This window comes from Artemia sp. Qi Xiang Cuo, chromosome 18, assembly GCF_049724085.1.
Source record: "Artemia sp. Qi Xiang Cuo chromosome 18, ASM4972408v1, whole genome shotgun sequence".
Taxonomy (NCBI): domain Eukaryota; kingdom Metazoa; phylum Arthropoda; class Branchiopoda; order Anostraca; family Artemiidae; genus Artemia; species Artemia sp. Qi Xiang Cuo.
This window is the reverse complement of record NC_142811.1, coordinates 51,044,903-51,070,127: the sequence shown is the minus strand read 5'-3', so window position 1 is coordinate 51,070,127 and position 25,225 is coordinate 51,044,903. Positions and strand designations below refer to the sequence as shown.

Here is a 25,225-nt window from a genome sequence, read left to right as displayed (position 1 = left end):
ACTTTCTTTAAATATGCTAGCTATGATAAAATTCATATGTTCATTACAGCTGTTTTGATTAGAAGGCTGTTTTCTTGTGAGATTACATTTCACTGCGCTGTTAATTAAACAAACTGAATGAGACGATCATTGTATGTACGCGTGTGTATTTACTAAAGGGGATAGTTATTGTAGAGAAAAAAGAGGAGGAGTTGGGGGAAGGGGGCGCTCCCTATTAATATTCTGAATAAAATAATAGTTGAAATTGTTTTTTTTTATGTATCGTATTTAAAAATGTTTCTTATGTACCTTTTCCTATGTGTTTGTGGCTCATTCTTGAGGCATTGTTGGGGGAGGGTCGGTGACTGATGCGTAAAAAAACTGCACTTTTAAGGCTATATGCATTCATAGCTTAACCGAACTTAATAATTGAGGTTAAAAATAATGCTAGGAGGGGGAATTCAGTTTTGAAGGATGTTTAGAAATGCTACTTATTTCATTTCCAGTTAACATCCGATTCGAAATGCTTCAGATGGTATATTTTCTACTAGCTTCTAAGTAGATGGCCAGGTACAACGATATCTCGGTAAAATAGCGTTCCCAACAATTTCGATTTTTAAATCAACAGATAGCAATTTTCTTCCGTGCCATATATAATTGAGAAGATCGTTGTATGTATGCATGTGTATTTACTAAAGGGGTAATCATTGAAGAAAAAAGAGGAGTTGGAGGAAGGGGTCACAATCATTAATATCCTGAATAAATTTCAAATGTAGCTAATAGTTGAAATTGTAATTTTTTTTCGTACATTGTATTTAAATATCTAGTGAATAACTAAAAATTTATTTTTATTTCCAGGACTCAGATATTCAGGTGTCAAGTCAAAAACGACCAAAGCTCAATCATGAGACTGGCAGCACTGAAATGAATTTGAGGAGAGAAAGCGTGATTCACTATGCCCCACGAACACTTTGTAGCGAGCTAGCTGTAACTTCTATGGTAAGCACCATTTATCAAATAGCTTAAGGGGTTCAGTTGCAACGAGGGTTCAGTTGTATGGGGGTTCAGTTATACGAAGCTTCGATTATACGGGAGTTCAGTCGCACAGAGGGTTCAGTTGTAAGGGGGTTCGGTTATACGGGGAGTTCACTTTCACGGAGGTTCACTTGAACGATGGTTCGGTTACACGGGGTTTAGTTAAATGGGGTGGAGTTGCACGGGGGGGTTCAGATGCACGAGGGTTCAGTTATACGGGGGTTCAGTTGCAATGGAACCGACACAAAAACAATGGGGCACACACAAAAGCCAAATTAGGCCAGTGACCTATGAGAAATCGTAAAATACACCTTGACAATAAACAAGTTCACATGGGGCACATATTTAGTTAAAATAATGCTAGGAGGGGGAAATTAAGTTTTGAGGGGGGTGTAAAAATGGTACTTATTTAATACCCCGGTAAACATCTGACTTGAAATGCTTCAGGATAAATAGACTATTGCTTCTTTCTGAAGTAATCACAGTTCCTTGACAAATATTTTTTATTTTACTTTATTGCTATGCCACACCAAACTAGCGAATATTTATCAGGGGCTTTTTAGATGTTAAATTTTTTTTCAGTGTAATAAATAACGTAAAAAAAATTTATGAAATTTAGAATTGGCTAAGCTCTATTTTGGCTACTCTATATGAAGTGTGGGGGTAAGTATTTAGTTAAAATAATGCTAGGAGGGGGAATTAAGTTTTGAGGGGGATGTAAAAATGGCACTTATTTACTACCCTGGTAAACATCTGACTTGAAATGCTTCAGGATAAATAGACTATTGCTTCTTTATGAAATAATCGCAGTTCCTTGACAAATATTTTTTTATTTTACTTTATTGCTATGCCACACCAAACTAGCGAATATTTATCGGGGGCTTTTTAGATGTTCAATTTTTTTCAGTGTAATTAATAACATAAAAAATGATGAAATTTAGAATTGGCTAAGCTCTATTTTGGCTACTCTATATGAAGTGTGGGGGCAAGTATTTAGTTAAAATAATGCTAGGAGGGGAAATTAAGTTTTGAGGGAGGTGTAAAAATGCTACTTATTTAATACCCCAGTAAACATCTGACTTGAAATGCATCAGGAGAAATAGACTATTACGTCTTTCTTAACTTTCTGGAGAGAGGGGCGAGTACTTAGTTAATATAAGGCTAAGAGGGGAAATTAACTTCTTCGGATAAGGTAAAAATTGAGGAAGTTTTTGAACTTTGTAAAATAATGGTCATTTCCCATGGGAAACAAAGGTCTTTTCTACAGATTAATGAAATAGCAGTGCCATCAAGATCAGATCATGGAGCATCCATTTTTAGTGGACCTGAACCAATCCTCGCACCACCACTGGAGTTTAGGGATGAGCCTAAGCTAGTTCTTGATAATATGGAGTGGCGTAGAGGTTTTTTAAATGATTTTTTTGGGGACATGGCCAGCCTAGATGATCTAACCTGTGACATTGACATGGTGGAGGGCCAGGAATGGACAGATAGATTTATGAGATAGCATTTAGGTGATGTTAGTAGTACTAGTGCATCTCAAACGGGTCCTCATAAAGAAATTCCGTCACAGGACAATACAGACTGGCTTGATCAGCTATCCCCCAAACACCCTGGAAGATGCTCTAACTAGCCTAGAGGATTTCATGCCACCTCCATCCAATGCAATTGAACAGACTGGGGGTGGTGCTATTGAATATTCTATGCCACCCCCCACGATTCCAGTTTATGATGCCGCTAGTACTAAGAATGATATAACATCATCACAAGTACCCTCATTTCCATATTTTTTTTCCTTCCAACTCTGCCTTGCACCATACAAAAGTCTATAGCGCTAAATTTGGTGACCCCTTTAACTCTTTGACCTCAGGGGATATAATAGCAGATCCGTTACCCATTTATGTGCTAATAAGATTCGAGCCATTCTTGAACAACAGATGGGGGCTTGGGGGTGGGGGTCAGTTTAAAAGCATCAATAGCACTAAAAATATTTTTTTTAAATGAAAATGCGAGCGAGCTGTATTCGAAATACTTGCACACAGAGAAGTTGGCAATTCGCTCGCATTTATCAAATTATGAGGAGGTTTTTCTAGATTGGGTTAATGGCATTCAAACTAAATGGGAAAAATATAACGAGGGGGGTAGTGGCTTGGTGGTTTTATTTATCGAGAGTTTAAACGTTAATATTTGTAGACTTAAAAAGGATTTTATTTTAAGAGGTGGGCATTCGGAGAGGGCTTAGTTTTAAAATATCAGATATAGAGGGGTGTTGGGGGATACAAGGAATCTGTTTCGATACGAGGATACATTGTTTCAAATATGCATTTTTGATTCCCGCACACAGACCTCTTCAAATAGATGCCTCTAAGAAAAAGTTGGATGAATTAGCAGTTAATGGTAGGGAGGGTTCAAAGTTCCCCATAGTAGATTTTAATTGTTTAGATGGTCAATTTCCCGTGACATGAAAAGGAATAGATATTTTCGAGTGGGCTAATGCACATTTAAAGATTGGTGTCACGGTATTGCAGTATGATACAGAATTTGAGGAGGGGCAGCGTTCCGATATGAAGGGCGTATTATTTTCAGTGAGGGCTCCTTCAATTGAATCAGTGGAACATTGGGTGTGGCTTCTATACACGCCACCAACAGAGCCTGATTCAATTGGACATTTTAATCCAATTACCGATATTAGTAGGGTTTTCGGGGAGGGTAAAAATGGGTGTGTTTGTTGTTACTGTCCAACATGCCTCTCAAGATTTCGCTCTGATTTAAAGTTAAATAATCACATGAAACACTGTAAACGTCATGGATACCAGGCTGTGGAGACGGTAAGCGGATATTGAGCGATTTTAAGTTTTTAGAATTTCCAAAAAACGTTTGTACAGAGCAATAAGATCGCTTTAGACTGCAAGGTCCGACTTAAAGACGTATACGATTCGTTAAATCCAAATTGTGTTAAAATACATGTAGCCATAGGGGTATCTTACGCTGATGCGTAACGAGATTCCAATAATACCATGCAAGTGCTGGATGTAGTTGAGATGTTGGGCGGCGAAGACTGCATGCGCTCGGCATTGGTCAGTCTAATCAAAATAGCAAACGGTGCAATTTCGCACCTTTGTTACACAAGCTATCCTATGCTCTTATCACCAGATGACAGATTGGCCATTCAAAATCGTAAAATATGTTGGGTTTGCAAGGGGAATTTTGATGATGGTGTTGGGAATGGGGGGAGGAGGACGGTGATCGACCATGATCATTTTTGGCAGAAAATTACATGGGGGGAGTAACTTTAGAGGGGTAGGACATCAGTCATGCAATTTAAACGTTAGACAGCAATATTTCGTGCCTGTTTTTATACACAATTCCAATTTTCACTTAAAGTTTGTTCTACCGGCGTTGGCCCGCATTGCCAAGGGTGGAGTTGTAGATGACGCATGGATAGATGGTTCTTTTTCATATAATATCATACCCAAATCATCGGATAAGCTATTGCTGCTAGAATTCATGAGGAAAACGGTTGACAAGGGTAACACGTGCCTGAACAAAATCTGTTTTTAGACTCTTTCAGCTTCTTCCCCAAATCCTTAAGTCAATTTATTCAGGTACAGAAAAGTGACAATTTTGACAGCTCCCCCCTCCTTAAAAAGCGCTTCCCTGATGATGAAATGTATGATTTATTAACGTGTAAGGGCATATATGCATATGATTATTACAACTCTGCCTCGAGTCTAGATGAGGTGTCATTACTGCTCATTGAAGCTTTTTACAATTATCTTACTGAGAGTGAGTGCACCACTAGCGACTATGAATTTGCTAAGAGGGTTTGGGCAAAGGGTGCATGTAAAAATTGGTGGGTTTATTGTAAACTATACTTGGCCAGTGACATACTCACTCTTCTTGACATTGTGGGCAAGAATACCGATAAAATCTATGGGGAATTCGGGTTGGATTTTGGTTATTATTTTTCCACTCCTCATCTGGTGATGGACTTGATACTTAAAATCAGCAAAGAAGAAATAGGTCTGATCACCGATGTGGATCAGATTCTTTTTGTAGAGAGATCAAAGAGGGGCGGGTATGTTTTTCACGGGGAACGAATCATGAAAACTGATCCGACCGGACAGCACACCAATGAAAAGTCAGATGCAGTTTTTTTGGATATGAATTCCCTTTACCCATCGGCAATGTCTCACTACTGTTTGCCGTGTGGCAATTATAAATGGCTTAACAATCCATGTGCTTCAAATTTCTCCGACATTGCTAGCGTTGAGGAGAATGGGACACAGGGATGGTTTTTTTAAATTGACGATGAAATAACCATGAAAATCCATGACTCGGTAAAAGACTTTGTTTTTCCGTGCATAAATAGACCGGTGGGTAGGGGCTCTCTGAGCCCCTACAATTTATCTTTAGTAGAGGATGGGAGTATGCACTGGGTACCTACAAAAAAAAACTAATTGCCGACCTCAACCCGAAACAGAATATCGTTGTTCAGCACGTGCTGTTTAAAGGGTGTCCAATGATTCACAAAGATTGGTGTCACAAAGATTCATAGAGCCCTCCAACTTGATCAAAAGCCTTACATGAAAACGTTTATTGATACCTTTGTCAGTAAGCGTTCACAAGCGAAAACGAAAGTTGAAAAAGAAGTCTATAAACTCATTTTTAACTCAGCCTTCAGTAAAATGTGCGAAAGTGTACGAAACAGAAATTGATGTGACATTGTAACGAATCCCAAAGATTGTGCTCGAATCATTGCGGATCCAAACTTCACGTCGTTCACAATCATAGACTCTGATATGGTGCTCCTACATCGCAAGAAAAGAAACATTGTTTTAAATAGAAATATTGCAACCGGGAGTGCATTAACTGAAATATCTAAAAAACTCATGTTGTCATTTTATTATAATGTATGCAAGGTACAGTGGCCGATTGAGGGACAAGTTCAAGTGTATTACGGGGACACTGATTCACTCCTGTTAGAAGTTGAAACTGAAAATCTATTGAACGATTTGTAAAATGGCGAGTACATTAGCTCACGAATGAACTAAACAAATTGGGATAAATCCCGCTATCCATAGCTAGTGAAACGCCAGGCCCCAAATCAAGTGTTAATATTAAAATCTGAAACTGGTAGCGATCTGATATCCAGTGGTTTGTTCCCTTGTCCGAAGGTATACTGTGTGGAAACACACAACAAGGATATCAAACAAGTTTGCAAGGGGGTACCTACACACTTTTTAAAAAATAATTTCGACATGAGTGTGTGTGTGTGTGCAAGGCAGAGCTATTTCCTCACAAATTCCATTATTTAATGCCCCCCTCCGGCACGTTGCAGCAGGACCCGCGGTGCTTCCCGGCCGCCGCAGTGGCCGCCATCGGCCTTCGTCTGCCGCAGCGCCCCATTTCAAATTTAAAATGTTGTAAATAAAAGTGTGATATTATTATTTTACGTGTGTGTGTGTGTGTGTGTATATATATAATAATAATAATCTGTATTTAAAAGCCAACTAAAGCCATATACAAAAAGACATACTAAAGAAAAATTACACTTCATTTGACATCCTTCCCATCAATACAAAATTTCCTACTGCCACAATATAACGGGGAGTCCTAGACATCATTAACTCACAAAACAGCCTATCTTCTCCCTCATGGATAATTAATCCCCTTAAATGAGATAGTTGCTTACACCGGAGGAGGAAATGGCCCAACCCATAATCATTTTCCCCACATCTCAAGCAACTATACCTGGCCTCCGGACCTTCCCTCTTTTTCCTTGCAACCTTAGTATAAATTGGAAGATAATTTGCTCGAATCTGAATCCAAATCCTCAAATACTTAATGGGCAAACCCAGCTTGAAATAAAACTCCTGACCAAAATTCTCTTTTACTTCTCTATACAAAGTAAGACTCGGAGATTTGTCCACAGCTGCTTGCCATAGTTGCACTTCTTGGTCTTCAAGTCTTGCACTAAATTCCTTGAAGAACTTTTCATGATCCTCTGGCCCTTTTCCCTTCTCCCACGAACTTGAAAATCCATTCTCATCTAATATCCTCTTGATTTGTGCTGTCCATGATGTTTTGTTATACTGAAGGAGAAGATCTTCATATGCTGCTCGGGTAAGTCTAATCTGGGGAAGTTCTAGAATTATTAACCACAATTTGATAACATTGGTATATCTTTTCAATTTCAGATTAAATGTGCCAATATCACTTTTTAAAACTTACGTATGTGGTGTATTGTGTCGGCCAAAAACTCGTTTAAAATTTTTAAATACAATGGCTTCTAGTTGCTTTGCCGGCTGATACCCCCATATTTCTGATCCGTAATGTAAGATAGGCATAATTTTAGTATTAAATATATGTTTGTGGAGGCTTAGTTCACTTATTTTTGCTGTTAGTGTGCTTCTGTATATACCAAATAATGCATTTCTTCCTTTCTGTGCCATTAGTGTAATATGACTCGTCCATTTTCCATTTTTACTAATGTTGAAACTTAATTGTTTGGTCTTTTCCACCGTTTCAGCCTTTCTTTAGTCAATAAACAATGTGGCAGTAAGTCAAAGGTTTCTCTGCTAACAGTATTAATTTGGGATTTTGTGACGTTCGCCACTAGTTTCTTCTCTTTCATATATTTTTCATGGAGGTTCAAGAGAGTTTGTAAATCATTATTTAAATTTGCCAGTAATATTATGTCGTCTGCAAATAGTAGCATTGACATATTCAGATTTCCCAGTCGGAGAGTAGGTGCCCATCTTTGTCGGAAATAAGGAACAATATCATTAATAAACATAGCAAATAATTTTGGCAAGAGTGTACTTCCTTGGCGCACGCCCTTTTTCGAGAAAAAAGGCAGAGATATTCCCTTCCTAACAACTTTCACAAAACTTTTATTCAATGAATACATAGATGATAGAATTTGTAAAAAAAAGGGGCTGGTAGGCCTAGATTTACTAATACATTCAACAATAAAACACGATCTACACTATCAAATGCTGATTTCAAATCAATTAGGGCCACATATAATTTTCCTTTACCTTTGCAGTGCTTTTCTAGAAGAGCATTAATAACAAAAACTCTATCAGCTGTAGAATAACCTGGTCTGAACCCACCTTGTTCTTCTTGCAAGATTTTTTTCTCTTCTATCCACATTCCCAGCCTTTTATCTATAATTTTTTCTAGAACTTTTCCAGCACTGTTTAGGATGTTTATTGGTCTATAGTTGTTATGTGTAGTGGGATTACCATTCTTATAAAGTGGGAGAATAAGCGAGGTTTTCCAGGTCATTGGCCACTTCCTCTTTGAAATAATTAGGTTAAATAATGAGACCAAAAAAGGTAAAAGAACAGTCCGAAATGCTTTGAAGATCTTCATAGGAATTCCATCGGGCCCGGGAGCTGAATCACCTCGTATTTTGTTAAGTGAATCTTCAATTTCTTCTGGGGTTATTGGGTCACATAATACGTATTCTTCCTGGTTTAGAGGGAATGATGTTTCTTCACAGTTATCTAGACCTAATGTCTCTTGTAGGTGTATGTTGCTATCCTGGGTATCTTTTTGTAGTAGTTTGAAGTAATCGGGCCAAGTTTCGGGGGCGGGCACCTCTGACTGTGGTCTTTTAGCCTATCTCTTTTTATGATTTTCTAGAACTCCCTACTGTTATTTTCTCTAAAGCACTTTAAAAGATTGGCTTTTTCTTTCTCTTTTATAATTTTCCTTTTTCCTTTTTATTGATTTTTTGTGCTCTTTACGTACTAAACGGTAACTTGTTAATGTCTTGTTTTTTGATTCATCATCCGGTGCATTCTTTACATTTTGTAACATTTTATCCAAGTTAACGCTACTGAATTTACATTCTTCATCATAAAAACTTTCATTCTTTTTCTCGGCTGATTTTACCGATGCCAGAGATTCGCTTAATATTTGTGAAAACCTATTTGCTATTGTTTCCTGGTCGGTATTCGGTACCTCAGCCTCATACTTCAGATGGTCAATTTCTTTCGCTATGGGGTCATTAATTAATTTCTCATGGACCAGTACCCATTGTTCATGTGAACAGTTGCAATTGATTTTATAAGGTAAAATTTCTAGCTCCTTACACACCATCATTTCTTTATTCACATACCTCTCCTCAAGACTCCTCTCAAACAAACAATATTCCATTCAAGAAACAATATACTCTGCTTTAACTGCAAAGTTGTCTGATCTTGTTCGATGTATCACTTTCACATTTCGGGATTCAACTTTGAGCCCAGTGTCAACCAATATATAATCAATTAAACGAAAGCAAGGTCCAGAAACACAAGTGTACTCACCTAAGCTACCATCTTCACAAAATCTCCCATTTCCCATTGTCAAATCAGAACCTCCACACTGTGCAAGCAGTTTCCTCCCCCATGAGTTAACTCTCCTTTTTCGATCTTGGCACCTTCGTGGTATAAATTACATTCAAGTAATAATCCCCACTACAGGGTCGTCCTCATCATCTGAAACAAAATTCACATTTAGTTCGGATTGTTCAGCAGTGTAAGCGTTTAAGTCACCTATTAATAACACTGAATCTTCTTTATACCACGATCTAGTAAGAATAATTTCTTCGTCTAATATTGCCCAAGTATCTTCTTCACAATATGAAATATTCTCAGGTGAAATATAAACACATCCAAATATAAACCACTTCCTCAAGAAAATCAAAAGTAACCATATCAAATTTTCAGACATGCTTGGCAAACGACTTAAACTAGAAAATTCATGTTGCTTGACTAGCACTGATATTCCTCCATAGTTCCTGGAATTCCTTGATGTCCTTCTATCTACACGAAAAACAACATAACCAAACACTGATATTTCCTCTTCTGGCAATAACCATGTTTCAACTAAGCAAGTTATTTGTGAATCCAAAAATGAACTATTTAAACACACATCGCTTTTACTACTTAGACCCTGTACATCCCACGTAATAGCTGACAGTTTTTGTATATGGCTGTTTCCCTATTCTATGACAAATGGTGGTCGTTCTGCTAGATTTTGGCCACATTTTTTCGGACTAAGACTTTTTCGTTTCCTTTCCAATTTTGGTCCTTTATTTGGTCTCACATTTCTTTGATCCTGCTTACTATCGTTGCTTGGGCTTATAATCATGTCCAGGACCCTTTTTCCTTTCGGCCTATCACTTTTTGCGTAGTTTCCACTAGGAATGTTATGGTCTAGTATCGCAGCCGGCTTTTCTATGATCGTTGTATCTGAATCGCTGTTTGGGATGCTTTCAATTTCAGGATCTGAATCGCTATCGCTTGAGGGAGATCGCATATAAGACCTTCTCGGGATATGGTTTTTTGTGCTACTATCTTTATTATGAGTTTGTTTCTCCATAGTCGGCTCCGCCATTTCCAGCACTGGTTTCCTCTCAAAATCATAAACAACGTCTGATTGTCTATGCATAATCTATTTCCGCGTAGCTTCACAATTCTCTTTTTGCTTATAGCTTGGGATAATAAAGGTCTTAGGGCCGTACGAGCCTCGCGTTCTTCTGGCGTATAATCTGGCGCTACTGATATCCCCTTTTGTTTGAAAAGGTTCGCATTCCTCAACAAAATGTCTCGTGTAACTTTGGAATTGAACTTTATTAAAATAGGGCGTAGGTTTTGTGGTCCCCTTAAACGAACAGCATCCCTGAATTCCCACTTTGACACTTTTAAGCTTGGCACAGTATTACTGATTAGCAAAATTATATCATCTAACAGGGTTGTATTCGATATAGGGTGCTGGGGAAAATTATAAAACCTCAAATTTGTCTGTTTTATTTCTTTCTCAAGCCGCATATTTCTCTTACGGGATACTTCCAGCTCTGCTCGAATGTTTGTCAATTCTTGAGCTGTCTCCGTTTGCTTAATGTTAAACTCTTTCATTTTAGCTTCAATACTTGCTAGGCTTAGTTTAACGTCATCGATACTCTTCGACAGGCTAGGGATTTCGAACACTGCCTTTTTTATCTCTTCAAGGGCAAATGCTATAGACTGTCCTTCCATCCTTTTTCTATTATAAAATGGAAAATTATTAGCTTAATTTTCTATTAAACATGAAACGAGGACTTACGCGCAAGGGGGCTACTTCGTAACTTGTACGGCCCCCCAGTTTCAAACAGAACAGGTGGTAGATTCTATTCGTCAATCTTCTTTTGAATCCAATGTTAAATCATATACCACAATTAAAAGGTTTATAAATCTTGTCAAACTGGTTTATAACTCTTTTAAGCAGAGTATCACTATAGATTTTATTTCGTCTCCGCACTGAATGAATGCCAAATCGCAACTGATAAATTCTAATAAATGTTGTATTTTTTATAAGGAAATTTAAAAAAAAATGTATTTATTAAAGTGTTTTTTTTATTTTTTTTTTCTAGTGCTCATGTAAAATAAATGTTGTATTTTTTATTATAAATAAATTTAAAAAACAAGTCTAATTTTTCATGTTTAATGTGCTTTTTTTCATGTTCAATGTAGTATTTATAAAGTGCTATTACTTTTATGCATATAATAAAAGAAAATATGATTCTTTATTCTTCTTCTCCTTCTTATTATTGTTTAACCGACTAGTACGGAAATTATTTAGTCATTAGACAACTATAGTCTACAGTTAGTTCTAGGTGAACTGTTGAAGAGAACAAGCATCAATTTAAAACACCATTCAGATCGTTTTTGTTCAGGCCCTCAATGTCGGGCAAAACAGCATTGATAACCAAAACAATATAAAATTGTGATAAAATGTTTGTGGAAAAGCCGAAAAAATCTACTATTGTTACAGTATTTGGCAGGAATCATACGATAAAATAAAATCAATTGCCATAGCGGGATTGGTGCAGATACAATTCATAAAGGGTCTTGATGTTTTCAGCATTATTGAACCAAACACTTGGCTGATTATTGACGATCTGGCTGAATCTATTTAACAATGGTCCCAGGAAATGCTATAACTGTTCACTGTTCGCTCTCATCATGAACAGATTCCCGTTACTCTGGTTCTACACAATCTCTCTCATGAGAACAAATGTATGCGAACACCTGCATTGAACTGCACCTACTATATCATCTACAGAGTTGTTCGTGATTCTAGATCGCTAATAACTCTCAATAAACAAATATACCCCGGCGCCTCTAAATTACTGCTCTCTGCATACAATCAGGCAACTAATAAACCCTAAGGCTATATCCTATTGGATCTTAATCAAAATATATCCGAGGATCTGCGTGTAGTCACAGATATTTTTGACAATGAAATTACAGTATATCTCCCCTTGAACAGTAAAAAAGGCTAATAGTTGCTATCATGACACTGAGGAAATTAAATGAAAATAGAGTTTTATTTTCGGTTCTAAGCACTTCAAAACCCTCGCTTAGGAAAGCCATACTCAAACATGGCATTGACAATGATTTCATTAATCTAATATTTGCACTTTGTTTAAATTTGACCGAGGGCAATGTTCAACTGCCAGAAGTAGTTAAGCAACAGGCAAAGCAACATGGTTCCATTGTACGTGGCCTCTAAAAAGAAAGGGAAGAATTTTAAAAGGAAACGTCTTCTTCAGGCGGGCGGTAGCTTTTTCACACTTTTACTGCCAATAATTGCAGGACTTGTTAACAGTTTTCTCTGGACAACGGCAAAACCCTATCAATTGACTACAATAAAAATCGCTCTATCACCCGTGGAACACTTTGAGGACAATCTGAGTAAATTCACTAACGACGAGAATAATGAGAATGGTAAAAAACTATTTTTACTTGAAGATGCACTTCGCCGAGTGGACAAATATAAGCCCTATCGTGTGAAGACCAGTGGTATTGATCACAAAAAAGAATCATCTCCTCAGGATTCTGCTGCTGCTGCTGCTGCTACTGTTGCTACTGCTGGAACACAATTCAAGAAGGAGGAATTGGATTCAATTGTGTCGAAAATTGGAAATCTAATGCCCCACTCATATCGTGAACAAATTAAACGACTCCTAACCTATCTCATGGAAAGTGGTCAAGATCATATTCAATTTGATAACAATGGGAAAGGGATTATAATTCAGGGCAAGAGCTATAATCTACTTGATTTAATCTATAATATGGTTACAAATCGTAAAGGATTATTATCATTTGACGCTCATCTATACAAGTGTCTAAATACACTAAACTTCCCCAAAAGCCTTATTAGCAATATAAAAATTCTAAAAAAATTAAATGAACATGTACCATCACCAACACCATTAAAATATGAACATGAACAAGAAGAAGAAGATTTTAAATCAATCTTGGAAAATACTAGCACACCTAGTGGAAATTTGACAATGGTGAGGAGGAGGAGCAGCACACCATTGATAGCTAGACAAAACCGAAAACGTATCAAGTCAATGTCACTATCACCCCCATCGCCAACCACTAGTATACAAAAGGGTAGAAGACGTTACACTACGTGTTTACGTTCAAAATGGTTGAAGTTCTGAAAGGTGTTTATGAAAATATTCGTGATGCGGGGAGTTTAAGCTCCCCCACCACTCTTTCCAAATTTACTGGTGTTCACACTAAAAGTGTACAAGACTATCTACACAATAAATAAAGTTACACTCTGCATAGAAATCATAGGCTTTGCGCAAATCATTATCGAAAAACTAAATCCTTTTTCCTATTGCATATAATGCAAGCAGATCTCCTAACTCTAGATGAGATTCAAAGACGTCACAATACACCGTACAAGTACATTCTACATGCAATCAATGTTTATAGTCGCTATGCATATGCAATGCCATTGCGGTCAAAGAGAGGTGTTGAAGTTGCTCAGGCCGTTGAAAGTACTCTCAAACAGGATTCGTATAGAAAAATTCAAACGGATCGCGGTGGTGAATTTGTTAATCCCCATGTTGCAAAAGTACTTGTGAAATATAATACACTGCTCTATCATAGTCATAGTCCTATAAAGGCGGCATTGGCCTAGGATTGATACGAACTATTCGACTTTTAATTTCAAGATATTGTACATTGAAAAATACATCTGCTTTTATTCAAGATTTAGATAAAATCATGTTGATTTGTAATCAACGACCTCATCGATCATTGCCCAACTCAACCCCAACGGAAGCTCATCATTCTGATCATGATACAATTGACACCTTTCTTAAACAATATTCCAATGAAACGATTTTCAATAAAAAAAAAATATTCAATGTTGGTGATACTGTCCGAATTAATAGAACAACTAATGTTTTTTCAAAGGGGAATTACTTGTGGTCCACATAACTTTTTAAAGTGGCAAAAATCCTAGACACTAAACACATAACTTATCGTTTGCGCGATACCAAAGATGAAGAGATTCTCGGCGGCTTTTATGACTATGAACTACCAAAAAGTTAAAAATAATAGTGAAATCTATCAAATTGAAAAGATATTAAAGATTCGTACTCGCAGGGGTAAGAAACAGTTACTTGTTCGGTGGCTAGGATACAACTCTGATTTCAATTCTTGGATGGGTGTTGAAAATATTGACAATGCCCAATGATTTCTATGTAACAATTATGTCCAACGTCTCCGATCCACTCTACAATGATATGAATAAAACAAGTGATTTTTGGACGAAACTGTCCCCCGCCATCAAATTCGACTGTGCCTATGAAGTGGCTCTTGTCGACTGTATTCTCAAAAATACCTATGACGTCCTGAGAAAGGATCGTGAGTATGATATAAAAGTTATACCATTGGATTGGTCACTCTTTGTCGAGTATGAATGGGTTGAAGCACTTAAATCTACTGAATATCCACATGTCAAATTGAAATATATTGAATATGATGATATGACAGATTTGTGTCGTACAATCAATAGAAAAATCTCATATCGTAGGAATGGTACATTCCTTTTTAATTATTCAATGGAACACGATAGGATTTACATTATCTCGCCTGTTGACACTGAAATAATTATTCTGAATGATAGTCTGAGAGACGTTCTTGGCTTTAAACAGAATATGATCAATGGGGAAAATTCTGGCACTGTTTACGGGATGGATCAAGATATTTTTGCTGACTATCTACCTGGTTTCGCCTCGGACTCTTGCATATTTATCTATGCATCCTTTGTGGAAACGTCAAGAGTTGGTAATTCAAATGTGCCCCTCCTAAGTGTTCTTGAACGAAAAACAACTCATGAACTTGGTTATCACTATAATATAAAGCATCTCCAGTATATTTCTGTAAACACTTCGTATTTGGAACTCTGTCAGTTAACACTAAGAAGTGAATTGGGTGATCCTCTAGCAATAACAAAAGGCTTAGCAATGATTACATGTCATTTTCGACCCATCGTCGACGTCACCAGTACCACCTAAAATGAACAATAGAAGAATTCCATTTGTCTGTCCCGATATCGATTGCTATGTTGGTGCTCTGAGTCCACGTCAAATAGGCAATGGATTGGACTACTACAAGGGGCGTACTACAATGTCTGGCTATGGTCTTGGTAGCTGGTTTACTAGGCTATTTCGTTCTGCACCACCCCTTGCCAGAAAATATCTTGTACCTGCTGCATCAAATTCTTCTGCCTCAACACTACAGGACAGGGGGTCGGGTAAGAATTTCAATGAGAGTGTTAAGGAAAATATTAGATCTTCAGCAAGAGCCGTTGGTGAGGAATTAAAATCTCAGCAAAATGGGAAGGGATTAAAAAGGATGCGTGCGTGTCATTCGTCATTCCCCCAGGCGGGAAGCCAAGGACATCAACAATAACTTTGAAGAATGAAAGAAGGAAGACCAATAAGAGGAAAAAGAAAAATATTGTAAGATGAAAGAAGGATTTCTTCTCTTAAGATGACCTATCTCCCCCACAAGGAATCGCATCCATCAATCAGTTCCTGATTGAATCTGTTCAATGCTGAAAATATTGATGTTAGTTTCAAGTATGGCTACTATGAACATTTTTATCCCCAGCAACCCCTCTTGGGAAATATGCACTTTCAAATATTTTCCAATGAAGACTATTTCATTGATTTGTCATCAACATTTATTGATTTAAATGTAGAGATGAAGAAAAATTCAGATAATACAACTCCAACTGTTCCAATAGTCTTTCCTATGAACACTGTATTCTACACAACCTGTTCAAACAAATTAACGTATTTATTAATGGAACATTGATGAGCACTAGCAATAATTTATCCAACAATGCAAGCCACATACAATTTATGATGATGACACCAAAGGCATATAAGGAGTTGAGAGGACAGTCATTTGGCCATGAATATAGATCAGGTGTTAATACTGACGGTGAGTTGACTACTGTAGTGACCCAGGAGTATCATTTAGTTAGAAAATTAAATCATGAGATATTGAATATATTCCAATGGTTGCTCCCCAATGTCAAGATTGACATAAAATTGCAACTGGCCCCATCGAATTTCATTTTGAGAAAGAAACTTTCTGCAGCACCTGATGCAAATGTTAATATCACATCAGCAATTCTCCACGTTCGAAAACAACAGGTTATGAGCTCTTTTGCATTTGCAGTGAAAAAGCTAAGAGCCAATTGCAAGATCAATAAACTTCTTGTACTCCATACGATCACCAATCAACGTCACATTGTCACCGGCTCTCGTAGCTATACCGATTCATCATTTATCAATGGAGAAATCCCATCAAAATTGGCTTTGGCCTTCGTGAAGAGTGGCAGTGCCGTTGGCTCCTGGAATGAATCCCCCCATGATTTTAATTTTTTCGGTCTATCTAGCCTTTTGTGCAAAGTGAATGGTATTCCGCTGTACAGTCTATCATTTGACAAAAAATCCTATATAACTCTGTACGAGTTGACCATGCAATCTCTAGATCATGACTCCCAACTATTTGAAAATGGAATAACCGATTCAATGTTTTCAAAAAATCATGGTGTAATTGTTTTGGACTTGTCGGGGACCCAGGATATGAGCATAGTACGAACAGGGAATGTACGTTTAGAGTGCACCTTTTCCGATGCTTTGACTGAGAGTATCACGCTAATATCATTGAGTCAATTTGAAACCTATTGGGAAATTACACCCGACGGCAGTGTTCTACTAGACCTGACACCATGAACACAATCCAAATAATCAACGTATTTAATATGGATCCATACATGTCTCAATACAAGTCCTATTGCATACCATCGGACTTCATTGAAAAAATTCCAAGTCTTAACAATACCTTAATCTTTGTTAATAGCAGTCCAATGACTTTGAAGACAGGCCATTGGCTATGCATCTTTCAAACAGCGAAGAATATTGCATTTTTTGATCCTCTTGGCCTATCGTATAAATTCTACACTCCATACATCAACAACTTTATTGAAAGCAGTGGGGAAACTATTATTCAAAATCAACGAAGAGTACAGGATTTAACGACTAAGACATGTGGCTTTCATGCTCTACTCTTTTTCATGTTCAGATGTCGTGGCTATACCTACAAGCAGTTTCTCAACATCTACGTTGACTTACCTCAATTGAACGACATTATAGTGGAAAATATACTTACAAACGTGTTTAATATTTATTTTAGTGCCCTAATAAAATGTTCTAAAAATGTATGTGAATAAAATTTTATAAAAATGTATTTGAAATTCTTTATTAATAAATGAAAAATGTATATACATGATAAAAACGACTTTTCTACTCTTTAGATTTCATCTTCTACTAGGTATAGGTATTTGTCGAGAACAACTAATGCAGGTAGATTATCTGAATTCAAAGTATACTGATCCTGATGTGCTGCAATGTAAGGGTCACATTTTCTACAATAGAGTGTAACTTCAGTCTTGTCATATCTCTTTGTATAGTCAATGACACTATTCTCATCATTCTATAGAATTTACATGTTTCAATTTGCTTATCTGAAGTAATGTCACAAACAGTGTCCTCAAGTGGCGAATCACATTCCGTCACAGCCAAATAAAAATCAGTGGGCTTATAATCATAGTAGCCATTGTCTTCACAACGATGACGTAGAAACCAAATTCTTTTGTTGTTCCAATAGTTGAATCGCTGACCCGGCTTCTCCTCCCAGAACAATCTAAAACCACGACAATACCAATCTCGTAGCAGTAAACTAAAATCACGCTTAGGATTCTTTCCAATCATACCAGGATATGTGTTCTCCCACTGATTACATTTATCATAGTGGCAATTTGAGCATAGGTGCCCTCTAGGATGAGAGTAACACACCTCTTCAAGACAGGAATTACAACCTTTAATTTGTACAGCATGTCCTCTATGCAATTTACACGGATTGCATAATCTGCACTTTTCATCATACTCATCAATCATTGTGCAATTCTCACATGAAGACCAGCTGCCCAGTGTGTGCATGCATAGTGGACATGTATGGAACATTTTTTCATGTGTGTTGACACTCTCACTGCCGCAATGAAACTGAGCTACCAACAACAATAAATTGAGTGGGATAGAGAGAGAGGAGTAAATCATCCTTGAACACCATCTTTCTCATGAAAAAAAGTCCTAAATTTCTAAACTATTGTTTAAAGGCATATCCACAATATCATTTTGCTGCTTCGTAATTAATATGTCAATAAATTGTGTAAATGCATTTGAACCACAGCGTAAAAGCTTTATGCACTAGTCTGATGATTGAGAATCAGTTTTCATTATATCGACAAGCATTCCCTGAGAAAATATCTTCCTTTGAATAGACAGCTCTAGAAAATCATCATCTAGAATCAAACGTTTTTCCATAAACACTAGATTCCCAATGATTCGCTTTTTCTCAAATCTATCCATAATAATCTAAAAATATACGCTAGTCTACTATAGAATGAAAAATATCTTTGATTTAGAAACAATTTTATTGAGCATAATTACAACAATAATAACCACTGATTCAATTTGTTCTCATCAATATATTTCACTAGATCATCTAATGCTGCCGGAAGTCTATTTATATTGCACAATATTCAGTTTCGCAGCAAAACATAATTGCTCCACCATTTTAAATTTGCTTAATGATATCACATATCTAGCATACATATCATCCCATTTAAGGCATAGTCTGCTGCCACCTGTTATTTCCACGGCCACGTTTGGTACTCGTATATCTTTGCTGCTAGCGGCTCCACCCTCAACCTCCAATAGTGTTAATGCTCCACTCATTTTCTCTACTAATATCGTCTCAAATAAACTATTTTCTCTGAATTCAATTCTCTTACTAATATGAATTGCAATGAAAATCACTTCTTTTATTCGAATCCAATTACCAATTAAGCTATCGTATATGGAGTAACCTCCGCTCTCTCTGATTGCCCCTAAAAAATGGATGTTGCCTCAAAAACCAGTCTGCTGGCGTTATATAATCTCAATTATAACTTAAAACGTGTTTGTTCACTTTATAGGTATATAATATAAAAGGATTGGTCGCTTTTTACAATGTGCACGTCAAACTGCACTGTATATTTTTGTGTAATTCCATGTGTAATTCAAATCTTATACATGGATACTACTTACGACCCTAGGTAATAATTGTATACGACCAAAAATCATCAATAAGGAATAAATGATATCTTAAAGCAACAGAAATTTAAATAAATAATCACACCACATCTAGAGATAAATGAAAGTAGTACCCTAGCTCCATGTCCGAGCACAGCCTACCCACTTTAAATCCCGATCCGGACTTTTTGTTTTGAAGTTGTAGGTATTGGGATATTCCTTGGGAGCTTTCTGATGTCATGGTAGCCGTAGGAAAATTAACATTAGATGTTATTGTTGATTATGTTTGTTGGTCATGTTTGTTGGTTATGTTTTGTTGGTTATTGGTTTTTGGTTGTTGGATGTGATTGTTGGTTGTTGGTTATGTTTGATGGTTGTGTTTAGGGTTTGTTGGGTATGTTTGTTGGTTCTTGGTTATGATTGTTGGTTATGTTTGTTGCTTGATGGTTGATGGATATGATTGTTGGTTGTTTGTTGTTTGTCGGTTATGTTTGTTGTTTGTTGGTTATATTTGTTGGTTGCTGGTTATGGTTGTTGGATGTTGGTATGGATATTTTTGATAATAAATGGGGTTACTAACCAATGCCAACCCTGTTTTATTTCTCCCATGATTTTTTCTATTAAAAGCCTTAGACGTTTGTATGGAATCATGTCTAAACATGCCTCCCCAGGTGGCAGAGGCCTGATGATAAATCGAGTTACTAGCCAACACCACCCCATGTTTCTACTTCCCATGATGTTTTTCCATTAAAACCCTTATACGAGCATTTTATAGGAAATCATCTCTAAACATCCGTTTCCCTGGTGGCAGACGCCATTTTATAGCACATTAGATAATGTAACTACCAACCCTTAAACCGTCACACCTAAGCAATGCGGTCAGCTGGCAAGATTCCGAGCAGAGCCCTCTAGTCGTCACACCTGTGCACTGCGGTCACTGGTTTTATAAAAGGGAACAGACTTGGCAAGACTCCCATGACACGCCCCTCTGGGCTCCAATTACATCGACCGACTTACCGCTTTTCAAACGCTTAAGTTTAATATGCTTGATGCAATTTCCTGTAACCCTGCGTAAGGAACTCATTAGGGAATCCCCGCTTATAGCGTAACGATAGCACACACCTTAGGTAATGATTGTGCAAAATTGTCACGGAATACTTTTCTTACATTTTATTTTTCGCTCAAAACGTACAACGTTTTTTTTTTCTTTCTTTAACTTAATGGTGGCACACACTTTATGTAATGTCACGTAATGATTGCGCAACCATCACTGCCAGATAATACTTTTTTGACATTTTTGCCTGAAACCCTCAACACATTTTTTTCCTCCTTTTAACTTAATGGCATTTTATTTTTCGCCCAAAACGCTCAATGCATTTTGTCTTTCTTTCATTCTTTAGTTGTTTCTTTGACCTCGTCAGAACTAGAAAGGTCAGTTTTCTTCCAAAGGATTTGCACATTAACTGGTAGGACTAACAAGCCATTCCTAATATTTTGTCCTACTCAGTATATTCTAAAATTACCGTAATGAATGATACCTGAGACCCCCCATTTTTGGCGCTCGTTAGAACGGTGTGTTATAACCCCAAATTTGACACGCTCCCGGAGACATTCGCTCTCAAAATATTAATAGCGATACAGACTAAGCAGTGATTTAATTGTATAATCACATCGATAGTCCAAAATAATAAATCTTAAAAGCACACACTTTGTAAATAAAGCTATTATTATTTTAAAGGAAATTATAAACAATATTAAAAACACAGAAAAAAGCAGTTAAAAACACGACAGGCAAAAAATAAAGGGTGAAAAAAGGCTTTTCGTAATATATGCAAAAGATACATATATTATAGAAAGGTGATGGGGATCCAGGCAACTAGTTCCAGAGGAGGGGGTTTTAATATTAGAGATATATTCAAAGAGTTTTAAGAGATATTAACGAGAGGCCTTAACGAAAATACAGCGTTTTTGATTAATTGCTAGATTTCAGTCCCCCTCTACCGAAAAAATCGTTTAACGCCTCCCGCCTTATTTTTAAGCTGTAGAGTATAGTAGTCCTTGCCAATGCATACCACCCTGGCAAATTATGAACGGTCCAAGGCACTCTCTGACACCCCATCCTCATACCTAAGACATTTTCAGACATTTCCAGCTAAAAACCATACATTCAATCTGTTGATTCATGTTTTTGCAACCCAACCCTCAGTAATACACCATCTAAAATCCCATCCTGTGCCCACACTACTACTGGCCCCCTCTGGCACTTTTTGACACCCCATCCTTATATCTAAGACATTTTCGGACATTTCCAGCTAAAAACCACACATTCAATCCATTGATTCATGTTTTTGCAACACAACCCTCCGTAATATAGCATCTAAAATCCCATCCTGTGCCGCACTATTACTTGAGCCCCTCCCTGGCACACTTTGACACCCCCATCTTCATACCTAAGACATTTTTAGACATTTCCAGCCAAAAATCACACATTCAACCCATTGATTCATGTTTTCGCAACTAAACTCTCCGTAATACACCATCTAAAATCCCATCCTGTGCCGCACTATTACTGGAACCCCCCCCCCCTCCTGGCATACTCTGACATCCCATCCTCATGCGTAAGATATTTTCAGACACTTCCAGGTAAAAATCAGACATTCAATCCATTGATTCATGTTTTTGCAGCCCAACCCTCCGTAATACACCATCTAAAATCCCATCCTGTGCTGCACTATTACTGCCCTTCCCCCAATGGAACACTCTGACATCCCATCCTCATACCTAAGATATTTTAAGACATTTCCACCTGAAAATCATTCATTATATCCATTGTTTAATGTTTTCGCAACCCAACCCCCCGTTATACACCATCTCAATTCCCATCCTGTGCCACACTATTACTGAAACCCCTTGGCACTCTCTGACACCCCAATCTTCATTTCTAAGACATTTTTCAGATATTTTTTGTTAAAAGTTTTACTTCAACCCATTCATTCGAGTTTTTTGTAAGCAATTCACGGCACAGTTCCACACTGTAACTACTTTTTAGCCCCCCTAAGACACCTGTCCCAAAACACCTGTCCCATAACACCTGTATTTTATAACACATTTCCCCAAAAAATACACCAGTCTAACTTTCGCCAACATACGCCCCATTACACTCACTTCAGTTTTTTCCAAACTTTATGAGGGTTTCCTCTGTGACTGCCTTATAGTTAAAATTTGTCCTCGCATTGACGTCCGGCAGTTTGGTAATTTAAGGAACATTCACCACCCATTACTTTGTGCACTTAATACATACCATCGTAAGTAACCTTGGTAAACTAAATGTTTGGCTGAACCTTGTCTTAGTTGATTTCTAAAAAGCTTTTGACCTGGTTGACCACACCACCCTAAGTCGTTCACTACTGGTTAACTTTGAACTTGATCCTCCTGTCAGTAAATATTGTTATATCGTTTCTTTCAAATAGATCTCAACTTGAAAGATACAAAAATATTTTCTCCAACCTCCCTCCCTATATATTGTGGAATTCCTCAAGGAGCCTTATTGGGACCATTTTTATCTCGAGTTATGATTAAAGATATTGGTAAGAATTTCCCCTAAAGGTGGAAATACGTAGATGATTTATCGATCCTTGAAGTATGTCAGGGGAATATTAAAAGAGACCCTTTCGAAATCATATCCCATATTTCGGATGAAACTAAGAACCTAAATATGAAAGTAAATTCCACTAAATCCAAAATAATTACTATAAATTTTTTGTAATCCACTACCCGTTTTCCTTGACCCTATCCCACCCGGATTGCTAATGAAAGTTGCTAATCTCTTCGGCGTCACAATTCCAAACGACCTTAAGCGAGACAGCTTCAAATATTGTTAAACAAGCGGATGTTTCATTATCTATGTTAAAACTTCTAAACAAATTTAATTGCCTTAACATGTATTCCCTCTGTGGTTATTTATCATTTATCAGGAATATGAATATCATTTATCAGGAATTATCATTTATAATTGGAATATGCATGTCCGGTCTGGTATTCGCATCTTTCAAGCAAACTTCAGGATCATCTACAAAGAGAGCAAAATTCCATACTCCTTCCTTCTTAAATCCTTATGTATTACCACGTTAAAAGAAAGGAGAGAATAAATTTGTTTACGTTTTGCTAAATCCACAATATCTAATCTTCGTACTGAGGACGAAGCTTCCTTGGCAATTCCAACATATTCACCGATTCATACCGTTACTGAGAGGTTCTGGAAAAGTTTTATCCCCCATATTCTGGAACACCTAAATAATTCCTGAACTATGTTCTGCACCAAAATTAACTCCTCCGTCCCTTATTTTAGTTGTTGATGTATGCTCACAATAATCATGCGTCGTTTTGTTCTTTGTCTTTGGTCACTCTTATTTTACTCTTTTGTGATATTTATTTATGCTATATTTCATTTTTGACCTTTAATTATAAATCCTTTGACCTTCAATTGCAATCCTTTCTTTAATTGTAAATATTTCATTCAATCGATCTTTGATCTTTACTCTCCAAAAATACGAAGGGCGTTCAATCGAGCCATTCATTGAATGTTGAGGGGAGTGTTGAACTCAATCAATATACACTATGTACATACGGGTTACCAAAAGGGCATAACTCAGGAATAGTACTACTACTACTACTAACAACTCACCACAGCACCAAACCGCCTGAGGCCAATACAACTACCGCGCTCCTCCACCATCCCAATCTTTTCAAAGCCTCCCTTTTTCCACCCTCCCACGAAGTTCCCATTTCTTTTAAATCTTTCTTTGTGACGTCCTCCCACCCCAGACGATGACAACCTACTTTCCGTTTATCCCTAGAGAGTTGGCCGAAAAGAACAATCTTCTATAATCTGTCATCCTTCATCCGCATAACGTGCCCTAGCCACTTCGACCTTTCTTTCATTATAGCCCTAGAGAGTCAGCTGGGTACCCAGAACAATCCTTAAGTAATTTCTCTGGAATACAACTAGCAAATCTTCATCCGCTTTTCGAAGCGCCCGTGCTCCAGAGCCATATTTGACTACTGTCATCACTGTAGCTTCTAATATTCTAATCTTGGTTTGCAGACTTATCTTCCCTCTCTTACCAACTTCCTTTAACTGTGAAAAAACACCCTGAGCCTTGGCTATTCTACTTTTAACATCTACACTGCTCCCACCATCTTTACTAGTAATACTACCAAGGTAAGTGAAGCTGCCCACCTGATCAATCTTTTCATTACCCAACGTCACCTTTTCATCTTCACTTATTACTACTACTATTACTACTACTAACTACTCATCACAGCACAAAGCCGCCTGAGGTCAATATAGCTACGCACGCTCCTCCTCCATTCCAATATATGCATAGCCTCCATCTTTACACCCTCCCAGGAAGTTCCCACTTCCTTTAAATCTTTCTTTATGACGTCCTCCCAACCCGGACATTAATAGCCCAGAACATTAGCACCAACCCAGATACTAGTTGCAGTCCTAGCTTTCTTCCCTACAATACCTTCGGCAACTTCATATATTATTTTTCTAAAATTATTCCAACCATCCTCCACATTATCTAATTTTAAACCCTCAAGTTTAGTATTCAACTGTTCCTGGAAAATCTCTCAAATTCTCGTCCTGGAGTCTACCAACATCATAACTTCCCGAGAGGTAGTTACCCTTCTGAAATTTGAGCTTTAAAT

The 25,225-nt window shown here is 37.3% G+C and overlaps 1 long non-coding RNA gene across 1 annotated transcript in view; it reads left to right on the top strand.

Annotated features, from left to right (window-relative positions):
* Positions 1–857: 857 nt before the first annotated feature.
* Positions 858–25,225, top strand: part of LOC148941611 (uncharacterized) — a 77,321-nt gene continuing 52,953 nt past the window's right edge. Inside the window, exon 1 of the long non-coding RNA XR_016143303.1 lies at positions 858–978. This is a non-coding gene — a long non-coding RNA (uncharacterized LOC148941611). The remainder of the gene's footprint in view (positions 979–25,225) is intronic.